A 13,146-nucleotide genomic window follows, 5' to 3' on the forward strand; every position below is an offset into this window, starting at 1 on the left:
AGCTTGCCTTCTAGATGGAGAACTAAGGTTACTGCTATTGAGGAAACTAAAGATTTAAACACTTTAAGTGTTGAAGATCTTGTTAGCTCTCTCAAGGTTCATGAGATAAGTATGAATGAACATGAGCCTGATAAGAAGAGTAAATCTATTGCTCTACCATCTAAAGGGAAGTCATCAAAAGCTATTAAAGTTATTGAATCTGAAGAAGAGTCACCTGATAGGGACTCTGATGAAGATCCTACTGAGAAGATGGCTATGCTTTCCAACAAGCTTGTGTATCTGGCAAGGAAGAACAGGAAGTTTCTGAGTAAGAGAAGTGGTTACAAGAGCTCCAAGAAAGAAGATCAGAAGGGATGCTTCAACTGTAAGAAGCCTGGACATTTCATTGCTGATTGCCCTGATCTTCAGAAGGAGAAAGCAAAGGATAATGGCAACCTGGGAAGATTAAGAAGAGTTTAATGGCAACCTAGGAAGATTTAGATAGTGAATCTGGATCTGAAAAGATAGAAGCTGGATATGAAGCAAATGTAGCTATAGTGGCTATAGTGACTTCAGAAGCAGAACCTGACTTAGACTCTGAAGATGAAAATGAGGTATATTCTAAAATTCCCGGAGAAGAACTTATTGAGTCTCTTAAAGAACTCCTTACACATTTTGAACTGAGAACCAATGAGTTGAAAGATTTAAAAGAAAAATATGTTGAGTTAATGAAACAACAAGAATCAACTCTATTGGATCTTAAAGCTTCTGAAGAAGGACTTAGAGGCTTTGACTTCATTTGTAAAACTTATGAAGAGAAGCTCAAATTTCTTTGTCAGAAGCTACAAGAAAAGTGTAATGGAAAATCTTTAAGTAAACATGAAATTGCTCTTGAAGATTTCATTATATCTGGTATTGACAGAAACAAAGTTGCTTTAATGATTTACAAACAATTGTAAAGGGAATGGATTTTCAGAAGGGAAACCTAATGAAATCAATCTTAAAGCATGTTTTAAATGCACCAAGGAAGGATTGAAAACCTTCTTTGTACCTGAAGGTGCTAAGTTTGAAACTGTGGTTCAGTTAGAACCTGAAGCTTCCAGCTCTAAGGCTAAGATTACTTCAAAGCCAAAGAACTCTAAGCCAAAGGGAATGATAAACTCTAATTCTATGACTTCACAGATCAAGATTCTGAACAGATCAGAACCTGTTCCTCAGAGTCTGTTGACACCTGAATCTGAGGTCCTGAAGTCTAAGGTTCAGAAGAACAAAACAATTATTGCTTCTGGGGAATCAAAACCAAAAGGTGTTAAACCTAAGGAAATGATTAATCATAAGCTATCAAACTCACAACACAAGGTACAATAAGTGAAGAGTAAAGCTTCCAGTACTAACCTCGAAGGACCCATAAAATAATGCGTACCTAAATCTGAAATTGTCAATGCTACAGATATGTCTAAGAGCAAAGGAAAAGCAAAAATCATGGTACCTTGACAGCGATTGCTCAAGGCATATAACAGGAGAGAATTCTATGTTCCTCACCCTCACAATGAAAGAAGGAGGAAATGTGAAGTTTGGAGGCAACCAATCTGGCAAGATCATTGGTACAGGAACTATTGGTAACGCCTCTATCTCAAATAATAATGTGTGGTTGGTAGATGGTCTTGAACATAACCTATTGAGTATCAGTTAGTTTTGTGACAATGATTATGATGTGATGTTTTAAAAGACCAACTGCACATTAATCAACAAAGATAACAAGTCCATAGTATTCAACTGAACTAAACTGGTTGATCAGAAGGTAATTTGTCTTCTGTGAGTGAATGATAAGAAATGGATGTGGCACAGAAGGTTGGGACATGCTAACAGGAGATTAATCTCTAAGCTTAGTAAGTTACAACTTGTCAAAGGCCTACCAGACATTGACTATCATTCATATGCACTTTGTGGTGCATGCCAGAAAGGAAAGATTGTGAAATCATCTTTTAAAACAAAAGACATTGTATCAACCTCCATACCCTTAGAATTATTTCATATTGATTTATTTGGACCATTTAGCACTGCATCCTTATATGCAAGTAAATATGGATTAGTTATTGTTAATGATTACAGCAGATGGACTTGGGTAAAATTCTTGAAAAGTAAGGATAATGCTTATGATGTATTCACTGCACTCAAATACAGTCTGAAAAAGAAATGAAGATTTTAAAAGTAAGAAGTGATCATGGTGGAGAATTTGAAAATGAGCCATTTGAAAATTTTTGTGAAAAACTTGGAATTGTCCATGAATTCTCATCTCCTAGAACTCGACAACAAAATGGGGTTGTAGAGAGGAAGAATAGAACTTAACAAAAATGGTTAGAACCATGATTCATGAAAACAATTTGGCTAAACATTTCTGGGCAGAAGCAGTGAATACAACATGTTGTGTCCAAAATAGAATCTATATCAGACCTATCTTAGAGAAAACAACATATGAACTCATTAAGGGAAGAAGACCCAATATCTCTTACTTTAATCAATTTGGATGTACATGTTACATTCTAAATAAAAAGCTCTACCTAAAGAAACTTGATGCCAAGGCCTAAAGAGGAATCTTTTTAGGTTACTCTGAAAGGTAAAAGGCATACAGAGTGTATAATTCAGAAACACTTTGTGTTGAAGAATCAATGCACGTTAAATTTGATGACAAAGAGTCTGGAAATAAAACTCCAGAGCAAGATGAAGGTTTTGCAGATATACAGGTTCCTGAAGACACTCCAGAACCTGATCAGATTGTTGAATCTGAAGATAGTCCAGAAGCTGAACCAACTTCAGAAGCACAAGATGAAGTTGCTTCTTATGAAGCTCAGGATGGCTCTTAGAAAGCTAATCAATCCAAGAATACATTCAAGCACAAGTCTTCACATCCTGAGGATCAAATCATTGGGAACAAAGAGAGTCCTAGAAGAACAAGATCATACTTCAGACAAGAAGAGTATATGATAGGACTGCTATCAGTGATTGAACCGGCTACAGTTGATGAAACACTTTCAGATGATGGATGGATACTAGCTATGCAAGAAGAGCTCCATCAGTTTTAAAGGAATGATGTGTGGGATCTGGTACCCAAACCTCAGCAGAAGAACATTATTGGAACAAAATAGGTATTCAGAAATAAGTTGAATGGACAAGGTGAATTAGTCAGAAACAAAGCAAGACTTGTTGCACAAGGTTACAGTCAACAAGAAGGCATTGATTATACTGAAACATTTGCTCTAGTTGCAAGATTGGAAGCAATCAGGTTACTTCTATCCTATGCAGTAAATCATGGCATAAAATTATATCAAATGGATGTTAAGAGTGCATTTCTTAATGGAGTCATTGAAGAAGAAGTGTTTGTAAAACAACCTCCTGGTTTTGAGGATCTTAAGCATCCTGACCATGTTTACAAACTTAAGAAATCACTATATGACTTGAAACAAGCTCCCATAGCTTGGTATGATAGACTAAGTAATTTCCTGATCAAAAATGATTTTAAAAATGGTCAGGTTGACACAACACTCTTCAGAAGGACTCTTGAGAAAGACATTCTTGTTGTTCAGATATATGTTGATCATATAATATTTGGTTCTACTAATGCATCTCTTTGCAAGGAATTTTCTAAGTTAATGCAGGATAAATTTGAAATGAGCATGATGGGAGAGTTGAAGTTCTTCCTTGGAATTCAAATCAATCAAAGCAAAGATGGAGTATATGTTCATCAAACAAAATATACCAAGGAGCTTCTGAAGAAGTTCAAGCTGGAAGATTGTAAAGTGATGAACACTTCAATGCATCCAACCTGCACCTGAAGCAAAGAAGATACTGGATCAACAGTATACCAGAAGCTGTATAGAGGTATGATTGGTTCTTTGTTATACCTCACTGCATCTAGGCCAGATATTTTATTCAGTTTATGCTTGTGTGCAAGATTCTAATCAGATCCTAGAGAATCTCATTTAACTGCTGTTAAGGGAATCTTCAGGTATTTGAAAGGAACAACTAATCTTGGACTCCTTTATAGGAAATCCTTAGATTATCAGTTGGTTGGATTTTGTGATGCTGACTATGCTGGTGATAGATTGAAAGAAAATCAACTAGTGGCAACTACCAGTTTCTGGGTGATAATCTGATATCCTGGGCTAGCAAAAGACAAACAACTATTGTTATGTCTACAACTAAAGCATAATACATCTCAGCTGCAAGTTGTTCTACACAACTGCTTTGGATGAAACATCAGTTGGAAAACTACCAGATTAATGCTAACAATATTCCCATTTATTATGATAATACTGCTGCTGTTTGTTTGTCAAAGAATCCAATTCTACATTGAAGAGTCAATCATATTGAAATCGAACACCACTTTATTAGAGACTATGTTCAAAAAGGAATTTTAGATATACAATTCATTGATACTGAACATCAATGGGCTGATATATTTACTAAGCCTTTAACTGTGGAAAGATTTGATTTTATTAAGAAAAAATTGAACATGCACTATGTGTCTGATTAAATTTGCTTGCTCCGGAACTAAAAGGTAGGTCCTGAAGTCTGTTCAGAAGCAATGGTCCATCAGAAGCTCTTAACTGAGATTCTGAGGAAAATGTGCTTCTGAAGATGATGTCAGCATCTTAACTTCAATAGCTGGGTTTTGGTGCTCCTGAATAGCTGAGTTAGTGGAAATGTTGGAAGTTACTTTTTAGTAACACCTGTCCCACTAACTTGGCAGTTTCTCTGAAAAACTTCTGATGTGGCTTAAATGTATTGGTGTATAACGTAAAAGGGCAATGATGATTTTAAGCTTTGAATGTACTATCTAGCACCCCCTATGTCATTAATGCCGTGTTTGTTTGTCCCCTTCTGAATTGCAAACGTTTTACTCAAAACACTTAGACAAATCACACACTACTCACTTCACAACCTACACTTTCTCTTTTCAACTTATACTCTGCGAAGTAAAACACATTCTCCTCTATCAAAACCTAGAACCCTGAAACTTCTTCAACATCAATGGCATCTTTAAGTTCTGCTCCAGAAACAAACATGCAAGAGGCACCTGCTTATGAAATCAGAGGGAGAACTATGTCCCTAGAGGAATGGGAACTGAATGTTCAAATTGAGAATCCAGTGGATTTTACTTCTTTAACATATCATGGTTGTGACATCAGAAGTTTCTATGAAGCTCAAGGTCTGATGGATTACTTCAATATGTTGAATGGTCCAACTTACAAGAACCTAGTTAGGCATTTCTGGGTAAGAGCACAAGTATATGACCGGAAAGCTGCTCAGATGGAAGAAACAGAGAAAATTTTGATTGATCCTACTCTTGCTGGAAAATCAAGAAAGGAAATGGGTTTGAACCTTTCACGGTTACATAGATTAGATAAAGCATCATGGGAATTATTGTCTTCATCTCTCAAGAAGTGATTGCTTTTTTAATTAGAAGACCATCAAGAGGAAGTTTCAAAGATGGTCTGGACAATAACAAGAATAGTCTTTGGAATGAATTCGTGAACAAGTCCATGTTCAATAGCAAGAAGAAAGGTGCTTACAGTGATTTAACCAGGGAGAAGAAACTACTCCTGAAGATTCAGAATGAAAATCTCCTACCAAAAGGTGGTGGTGGAGATCAACCTTCTTTGGAGCACGGAGTGTTTCTTCACTACTTCATTACAAAGGAGAGTGCGAATGTGCCCAAGTACATCTTAAAGCACATGATCAAAGAGCTCAGGAAAAGCCATGATAACAGAAGGTGCTGGATTCCTTATGGAAGGTTAATTTCAGAGATCCTTTATCAAGGAGGAATTCTGAAAGTACTTAAGGAGCTCAACATATTCACTGATGATCAGCTTGGCACTGAAACAGGCAAAGTGATCAATGGACAAACTATTAGAAATATGAAGCTGATAGAGAAGGGAGCTTTTAAGAAGCTTAGCATAGATTTGAAGAAGTTAAATGTTGTGTCTGATCTAATGGATGGGTTTCTTCTAATCTGCAAACAAGACCCTATTGAAGTCAGGATGAACTACATCATGGATCATTTTGAGAGTACTGGTGAAACAATCAAGCTTTGTGACATTCCAGACACCATATATGGTGGTGCATTGCCTGTTGCCAAGAGCAGAAAGACAAAGAGGAAAGCTCTGACAAAGGAAGAATATCTAGATGATGCTCTTGAAGAACCTCAGAAGAAGAAAGCCAAAAAAGCTAAGAAGGAGAAAGTTGGTGTTCAGGAGAACATAATTGGTCCTGCTATGCCAACTATCCAAGAAGAGGTTGAAGATCTTGAGCCTGGTACGATCTTGAACAAAAGAACCAGAAGTGGCAAGGTTGTTAGCACTTCTCAAACTCAACTTCCTCAACCTTCTATTCCAAAGAAGAAAAGGAAGACGACTATCAAGAAGCTGAAGTTAGCAGAATATGTGTCTGAAGATGAAGAGCAGATTGCAGCTGCTACTGATATAGTTACAAGAGAAGTGAAGAAGAAGAAAACTGAAGATGATGCTGCACTTCAAAAGACAAGGGAACTTGCAAAAGGAATTGAAGTCCATGTATCAAGCATAGCAAGGGAAGATGTTGGTGTTAGTCCACAACAAGTTGTAAAGGCTATTGAAGAAGTACAAGAGTTGGTGACTTAAGAAGCTGGAAGTTTGTTATTGATTACTAAACAAGCAGAAGAAACTTCAGAAGCTGGTGATTTAGAGAAGACAACTGAAGAAGTTCAGAAGGTTGGTGCTGCTGGTTTAGAAGCTGATGCCTCAGAAGCATTATGAGGTAATCCTGATTCTCCACACTCTGTTGATGTTATAAATATAGAATCTAGTTCTACCTCTGTCTCTCTTTCAACCACATTTTCATCTTCCTCAACTTCATCTAAATTTGATAATGTCCCTCTAGGCAGAATATACACAACCATTCATAAAGGCCTTTCACCATCCACCAAACACTACAAAAAGCCTAAGGTTGATACTTTTGAGCCTATGTATGCTACTATTTAAGAAAGAATAATTGATATGGGTCAAATGAGAATAGATGTTTGTGAAAGACTGCCTGCTGATCATCCTTTTCAACCACCAATGATAGAACCTCTTAGGTTTATTCCTGCTGATGCAGAAGTCATATGTGAACATGTAGGTCATGAGTCTTCAAATCCTAATGAGTCTTCATCATCTCATCCCACTTCAGAACCATCTGTCTTAGAGAATCTGGTCAGTCACTATTCTGGTGAATTACCAGGTGTTGAGCCTAACTTACAGAAAGCCTCTGAAGTAGCTTCTAGTGAGTTGCTTTAGAAAGCCCCAACAACAAGCACCAAACTTACAGATGGTCTCAACAACCTGCCCAGCTGTCTCTGTTCCTGAACAAATTGTTCCTGAACAAACTATTTATGAACAACATGTTCTTAAACAGAGCCTTTCAGATCTTATTGAGTATCCCTCAACTATAGAAAAGGTCAGTGAACCTGATTTTATGATCACATCAGAAACTTCTGATGTTGAGGTTGAGTAATCAAACTCTTCCTCTACTGTGATTATAAACTCTGTTTCTGATCAACCCTCAGATAACAATATCCAAACCTCAATCTCCACAAATGACCAACCTTCATCATCAAGCTTAGCTATTCAACCTTGTGCTCCTGCCAAAAAAAATGTCCCTTCTCCACCCACATTTTTTCTAGATTCTACTATTTTAGCAGATGTGTGTGAGAATATATTTCAGGAGTTGAACAATCTGATTCAAGTAAGGAATAATCTGATTCATAAGGACATCTATGAGAAGCTATGGAAAAGATTAAAAGATAAAGTAGACTTTGATGCTCCAGAGTCTGCTCAAAACAAGCTTCAAGATTGGCTAAAAGGAGTTGATAGTAATCTACAAGAAGTAAAAGTGCTAAGAACTTGGGTGCAAAATCCTCTGTGCTTGACAGAAAGGAATGCTACTGATTTCATTCCTACTGGTGTGCATCCCAAGGAATTGGACTTAACTTGGTTGAACAAGATCAACTTCAAATCAGCCACTACTAGTTTGGATTTGATGCAAAGGAATGCTGATTTGGAAAGAGAAACAAGAAGCTGAAGAAAGAACTCCTGGAACATAAATTGCTTTTGCTTGAATACAAGTCATCCACAGAATTTAAATTGGAAGAAGTCAGAGTTAGAGAAGAAAACTTGATCAGGAGCAATGAGTATTTCAATAAGGAAATGAAGCAACAGCAAGAAGAGACAAACAAGATGCTGAAACAAATGATGGACATATTCCAGAAACAAGCCCAACCTTAGATTGCACACCCTTAGCTTTTTTTTTGTTTGTTTGTATCTTTGCATGCTTGTGCTTCTGATTTAATTTTGCATCTGATCTAAGTTTACTTCTGAACAAGTGTTTTGCGCTACTGATCATTTATTTTGCTTCTGAACTAATGTTGTTATAGAATTTTTTTTTCTCACTATCTTTTTCTTAACTCTTTCTTTTTGTTTTTAGTTTTTTTATACTTTTTGTTGATGACAAAAGGGGGAGTAGTTGTATAGTATTTATAGGCTCTGAGCCCCATTAATTTAATTTTAATCAAGTTAAATTAATAGGACCTTCTTCTTATCTCTTAGTCTATTAATGTGAGAATATTCTGAGTGTTATATCGTTTTCAATGATGAATTTAACTAACATGGATAGAACTCAGAGGGAGCTTACAAACCTCACCTTAAAGTACTATTGAACTCAGGGGGAGCTTACAAACCTCATACCCTTATAGTCAACTTGTTAATTAGCTTACAAACCTCGTACGATCAATTATGAAGTGGTAAACTAAAAAAATTAAATATAATAATGATTTTCTTCTTATTGATAAAGATATCATTATAAGTCACGTGTATGAATTGTACAACTATATTATTTTGTGACTCATTTATCTTTTTTTTTTCAGTGTTTTATATAGTCATAATTCGAAAATATAACATGGTGGCCTGACTTCTTTGATTCTCTGCTATTTTTAAATATGTTGAGATTTGCACGTATCAAGGTGTCTTCTTTCCTACACTCTGGTTCTTCAAGTTCGAAATAGCTGTTATGCTCTGCTATCATGATCTCACCATTGTTCAACAACAACAATATCATTTTTCATCAAATTGAGCAAAAATCAACACAAAGGTTCATATAATCACAATTCAAACATGTAAATTCAACAACAACAACAACATGTTTATCATCAGATTCACATACCCAAAATTATCATCAAAGTAGGAGCACGAATTTCATCATTTCATTTCAGAAAAATCTCAATTCACAAAATAAGCACTTATGGATTTAAGTAGAAAAATGTTTTTAGCTTAAGTTATGAATGTACACTACCCCCCTTACCTCAATTGAGCACAATCCTAGCCTTGGCTTCACTTTTGCTCCAACCTCTTGAATCTCTACCCTTTTGGATCTACATAAATGGGCTCAACCCTCATCTGTCTTAATGGTCTCAAAGTTCACACTAACTAATTCACAAAGTTTCTACTCACTTAACGGATAAAAATAATGAATAGTTACCGGCTCTTAATTAATTAATAACTCCGTCTTACTAGTAACTTGGTAAAAATAATTCCTGCCACTAAAACGCTACAAATAATCCTCACATTGAAATTACTAGTTTACCCTTTCTCACAAAATGACCAAAATACCCTTGAGTCGAAAATCCACTAATTCCAACCAAAATACAAACAGAGAAAATTAATCACATACAAGAACATATAAACACATATAATAACAAAAAAAAAATCTAGCAAAAATCGGGCTGTTACAATGATCGTATAATTCGCGTGTGTTATCACTTTTAGAGTTTAGGGTGTTATAGTTGTAAACTGAGACTTGGTGTTGAAACTTTTGTTTATGTATTTTGAGGATTGTTGCATGTTGATAAGATATTTTATATGGTGATTGTCATCCGTTGTGAATTTTATGGAAACCAAGTTATGCATGTTTGGAAAAATGTAGACGTAACATCTAAGCTCTTGAATTTATTGAATTTATTGCGTGATTATTGGAAAAATGATTTTTTTTAGGATTGATTAGGGTTGATCCACTTGATCTAAATTATTATGTTACATCTCCATTTTGGGTTGTACCTAAGTCAGGTATAATGCCCCCATTCTCTTTATCTATTTCTTTTTATTTAATATAATTTTTAGCAATCTTGAAAATGTGTAATTTTTTGAAAAGTTGATATATGTTTTGTGATAAATATTTTGTAATTTTCTTGAAGATCTTTTTTTTTTTTTTTTTAAGAATGAAGTTATGTTATTTTGTGATTATCAATTAGATATAATTGAATGTTTTTACTTTTTTATTTTCTTAATAAAAATTTATTTTTTTTCATTATTTTGTTAGTATCAAAGATAATTGTCTCAACCATATTTTGTTATTTTATTGATAAGTGAAATGTATTTATTGAGGTTTTTTATTAAAATTTATATCTATGAATATTTTTTTAGACTAAATTGGTAAACAATTGTAATTTTTTCGTTGGATTACTTACAAAAAAAAAAAAAACTCATAGGATGGTAGTTCTATTGCATCCTAAAAAAGAAAATACCATATGAAGATTGTAACATCCCTGACTGCTTTCAGGATTGCCGACTGACCCCACAAACCAACACGAGTCTTCTCAGCATGTTTTATCCTCACTCGCACGCTTACTGAGAAACTGTCTTCTCAGCATGTTTTATCCTCACTCGCACGCTTACTGAGAAACTTCCCGGTAGGTCACCCATCTCTGAGCATGTTTTGTCCTCACTCGAACGCTTACTGGGAAACTTCCCGGTAGGTCACCCATCTCACTTAGCGTGTTTTGTCCTCACTCGCACGCTTACTGGGAAACTTCCCGGTAGGTCACCCATCTCAAAATTGCTCCAAGTCAAGCACGCTTAACTGTGGAGTTCTTATGGAATGAGCTACCGAAAAGAAGATGCATCTTGTTGATATAGGTAGTACCAAACAATTCTTATAAGTCTTCCTTCAACCATGTAGTCCCATACCTACACGGCCTCAGGATCCATCTCATTCCGATGTGATTTGGTTCCTCTAGAAGCTGTCAGGAGCCGCTCATTGTCGGGCCTTGTGCACCGGCGATCACTCCCCTGCTCTCGTTAGCCGTGGGTGTTACATGAAAAGTATCACCCCTAGGAATCGAACCAAGGCACACACACTCTTGATTAAATAACTTAACCATTTAACCAATACATCTTTCATTCAAAAATAATTATTTCTATTATTTATTCAAAAATAGTGTTTGATTCACAGCGGAGAGTGTAAAATGAAACTTTGCTATTAATATAAGAATTTTCCCACAAGATTTAGGATACCACATTGAATCATAACAAACATAATTCACATAAACACTTCCTTGAAAATTTTAATAATATTAGCATCGAATCCTTTGCTTTTTGAAAATATTTTCTTTTACATCATAGGAAATGGTTTTCTTGAACAAAAGTAAATATTTAAGTATATCCCTTTCCCAGTGTCACTATCAGAGCGGAACCCTTCCCACAGCTGAACTTTAGGACTCGTAAACCTTTATTTAGACTGCGATTTCGCAACTGCAGGGCCAAGCCAGCAAACACAAACAACGAAGGGGTAAGTTTCGAGAACATGTAATAGCATAAAATAAATGAGCAGAACACGCGAGAAATCAAGTCAAGACCATATCACATTACAAAAATTCATAACCTTAAAAATATACTATATCCTCCAAATTCAAATTAGTCAAGAAAATCATTACACATACGAATCAAAACTTCACAAACATAATGTCTCAATTCAATCCAAGAGAATCATAACAAGATAGTCACAAATAATAATCAAGACAGTCAAGAACATATTCTCAGAAGGTAATCAAAAACATTCATAATGGAACTTCACAAATGAAATTCTAGACAATAAATAGCATACTCTCACGAAATAATCTTCATCATTCATAATAACACAGTCACAATTCAAACAATGATATGCATGCTCTTAGACTCTAGACATCTCTTTATTTGGTACCATTTCTTCTCCGAAGTACTTGGTTAGGAGGTCGATAGTACTATGCCACCATCCCGGTGGACGGACAATTCAAAAATGGCCGAGTCATTACAGACAATTCAAGGTTGGCCGAGTCACTACGGACTATTCAAGATTGGCCGAGTCCTTACGGACTATTCAAAGTTGGCCCTGCCCTCATAGACCCCCTCCTCAACCCCGAGACAATATGCCTCATTCATTAGTACTTCCCCAATCATATTAGGTTTGTCAGACCCTACCTATATGATTACCAAACACTCCACTAGGTCATATACCTTATCATTCAATTCATATTCACTCAATAATCACAATTCACGGTGTATGCTTCACACTATTCAATAAAAGCCCATATGTATTTCAGTCAATCTCAATCAAGTCTCAATAGTTCAAACATATATAATCATGATCATAACTAGTCAAATTCTACCAGTCAGTAAGAGATTCAACAGGCAATAAGAGATTCAACAGGCAATGCATTTTTAACATAATTTTATACTAGTTAGCACAAATATGCACACACACATCTACCACACAATAATTAACCATTAGAACATGATCTCACAAAGATAAAATACTAAACAATCTTAACATAATTTCATTCACGGCAGATTGGAGGTTTCTGAATCATATTCTTAATCCTCATTATTGCCATCAACATATTCTTAATAAATTATCATTCATGAATCAAACGCTCTCATACTCCTTACATCTTACATCTAATCTCTCCCCTCGTTGGTCTAGGATACACCTTAAGAGCAAACACAATTAAAATTAACACTAACTCATGATTTAAGGGTAATCAATAACATTCATTCATCTCCATTTAGTCACATTAATCTGAATCGAATAAGGGTAATCAAGAATATTCATACATCTTACCACAACATCTCATTTGTCAAACTATATTCACATATCATATTTTCAACAACACCTATTCATTGTCCAAGTAATATCTTAGCATCCAAAGTCATCATATATATGTTCCATACCGAAAATTCATTTCAATAAGATTTAACATCACTTTTATATTCATCATCGAATAATTCATCAATTGGAATAAATGCAACAGATCAAACATAGGCAAACCATAAAATTTAACATCAA

The 13,146-nt window shown here is 35.3% G+C and overlaps 1 pseudogene; it reads left to right on the forward strand.

Annotated features, from left to right (window-relative positions):
• Positions 1-5,010: 5,010 nt before the first annotated feature.
• Positions 5,011-6,638, forward strand: LOC146905754 (uncharacterized; annotated as a pseudogene).
• The last annotated feature ends 6,508 nt before the right edge of the window (positions 6,639-13,146 follow it).

The sequence above is a fragment of the Medicago sativa genome, chromosome 7 (genome assembly GCF_051527215.1).
Source record: "Medicago sativa cultivar Bolivia chromosome 7, Bolivia_mono, whole genome shotgun sequence".
NCBI classification, from domain to species: Eukaryota; Viridiplantae; Streptophyta; class Magnoliopsida; order Fabales; family Fabaceae; genus Medicago; species Medicago sativa.